The sequence below is a fragment of the Apis dorsata genome, unplaced genomic scaffold (assembly GCF_000469605.1).
Source record: "Apis dorsata unplaced genomic scaffold, Apis dorsata 1.3 scaffold_573, whole genome shotgun sequence".
Taxonomy (NCBI): Eukaryota; Metazoa; Arthropoda; class Insecta; order Hymenoptera; family Apidae; genus Apis; species Apis dorsata.
In genome coordinates, this window is record NW_006263783.1 from 171,607 (window position 1) to 174,499 (window position 2,893).

The 2,893-nt window shown below is 33.8% G+C and overlaps 1 protein-coding gene across 1 annotated transcript in view; it reads left to right on the plus strand.

Annotated features, from left to right (window-relative positions):
* The window catches only part of LOC102676570, a 117,579-nt gene that overhangs the window by 104,780 nt on the left and 9,906 nt on the right, over positions 1–2,893 (plus strand). The gene's annotated exons all lie outside the window — the stretch shown is intronic.

The following is a 2,893-nucleotide window of genomic DNA, read 5'->3' on the forward strand; positions in this document are numbered from 1 at the left end:
TCCCCCGCCCCCTCTCGTTAGACCTAGCTTCGTCTAACTTCCATTAGATCTTGTACATAAGAATGGGCTTTAGAAACTGGGCGTTCAAGTGGCGGGATTTGTTACTTGATCATATTCTTATGAAAAGAGTCGAGAGAATTTAGATTTTAGAGTTTATTGCTTTTTTTGAAATAAAGTAAGAAGCGGGGAATAGAATTTTAGAACGAAAGTTACGGTAATTTCGTTAACTGGCTATTATAATCGTACGTATAATTGAGATATCGTAGTACATATAATAGAATAATTTTAAACTATTTTCCTTAACTTTTTTCGAGCGAGTGCTCATTAAAATACATCTTTTTTTGTCTTATTTCTTCTAATTATTAGAAGAAATAACATGAAATTTTGATACACGGATTACTCAAATGTTGACAATCTCAGCCAGTTAATGAAACTCTACCGATCTACGAGCTTATATCGAATCTATCTGAATATTTCTCATTTATCGTGCCTCGTCGATCGTCTCTACGATAACTACGATAATTATCGAATAACCGCTTCGTAACGAAGGATTTTCGAAGGAATCCTTGAAAATGATATCCGTATCTGCCGGATCAGGAAAACGAATCTCGCCACTTAGGATTTCCGGATAATATAACCCGTCTTCGCCTCTCGCTTCCACACGTATTTATTATCCGCCATTACGCACAAATCTCGCTGGAAACGAAGGCGTGAGACCATAGCTAACGATGTAAATAGACGACGCAGAAGCAAAACGTACATAATAATAATAACCCCAAGTATCGAGTAGAATTAGAATCAGGTAACCGGAAATAACGTATCAACCGGAGGTGAATGTAATACCAGTTCGTAAGAACATCGATAATTATGGAAACGTAGTGGCCTAATCAAACAGGGAAATAACGATTTTGGACCTAAGACACCGATGCTTAATACGATTGATTGCTGCCTGATATATAAAAAAGGGAGAAAAAAAAAAAAAAAAAAAGAAAAAAGAAAAAAAAGAAAAAAAAAGGGAAAAAAAATCGAAAAATATTGTGATAAAAAAATTCATGAACATCGTGTGTGACATTTGATGAACAAATTAATTAATGATATTCTTAATATGATTATATTATTGAACCGATATATTCTGAGCTATATATATTATGAAAACCAAAGAAAGGGCCAATTAGATGAAAGATAAAGGATCGTAAATATCATCTGAATTATAAAATAATCTGAATTTCATTTTTAGATTAACTTGTAACCGATCTTAACACAACCTGTCAACACTTGGCGCGCATCTAGTGAATAATTGATCGATTGTAGTGTTTGGGAGAGAAAGAGGAAGAAAGAGAGAAAGAGAGAATGAAAGAGAAAGAGAGAAAGAGAGAGAGAGAAAGAAGTTGAATTGATAAAATATAAAATTCACTGAGATGATGAAAATTTTCTCGTGTCATATTTTCATCGTGAACATTGAGATTTCATTGAGAATGGGATTTTTTGAAGCACGAATGAATCGAAGTTTCCCTAAGATCAAAAATCATTTCATTTCTCGGTAATAAATAAAATTTCTTTTACGAAAATTTCATAGAAAGAACGACAGGGTTCACTTTTGCTTCAAAGAACCCTGATTTCGTTTCGACGAATACACGAATAATCGCTGTCGAATGCCTTTCGAGTAAAACACTGCCGAGAAATTAAATATCGAGTTTAAAGTTTCAACACACCGATCATCATTGTCTTCGTCACCCTGAATTGTTCGAAATAAATGATGGATATTCTGCTGGAATATGTTCTCAAAACGCCTGAATCTCAAATAAAGGGGAAACAGTATAAATTTTCAAACTGTCTTCCACTGATTTGTGACATGAAACAACCCGAGCCATCGTGAATCTCGAATTTGAAAGTAAATTTTTAATTTTTTATCGATTATCAACTAAGCTAAATATCAATCGTAAATATCTATCTTGATCTATTTTTATAATGCAACGTCATCGCTCACGACTCAAGCCTCGACGCACAATTGCAATCTATCGACGAATGTGTTTAAAGTGTCGTCCCCCTGAACCACGGATCAAAAGTCAGAGTGACATTTAATTATTACGAAAGACGCTTCGTAACCGATAAAAATTGTTCTAAATTGTTACGATTAATCGTTCCAGTATCGCGTTTCTCATTTTTCGACGCACTGAAGGAGGTAAGAGAATCGTGTGGCGTTTCATCTGGTTTCATTAATTTTTTGAAAAAAGTTTTTTTTTTTTGTTGACCGATTATCTCTGGCTTAGTCCCCTCCCTTGCATTATTTTTTCAGTTATTAATATCAGTAATTTCATTATAATATCGACACTCCATTGACCTCGCAGAGCAATAAGAGAATCAAAAAATCTTTTCTATTCGTATTACAATTTTTATTATTATTATTATTATTATTATTTGTTTTCTTTAATTTTAATTTTTTCCCTCTTCGCGTAAGATTTATTGGTTGCTTGATTTCTCAAAAAAAAAACGTTCGTCGACGTTTGTCATTTCCTATTGTTGTCGAGAAGAGTAATTATTCTACCAAAGGTAGAAATTTGATTCGATCTTTTACCAGCTTGTCTGCTGTAGCATCGTCAATGATCATCGTCAATTTCGAGCAACTGTCATGAACCTAAGCTCTCTGCTAACGTGAAGAGGTAAGACGGTGCTTTCGATTGTTCAAGTTAGCGATAAAAAGCCCACGGTCATGCGTCTCCTTTACAACCGGATATTTAGTTATCCCGCTTATCGCTAGTTTTTTATTTGCTATCGATCCGATGCATGGCTCTAGCTTAATTGATTTTATCAGTTTATCAATTTTATAGATCTTTCTAGTTTTCGTTTCAATTCGCACAAACTTTCCTATTTTTTTTTTTTTTTTTTTTTTTTT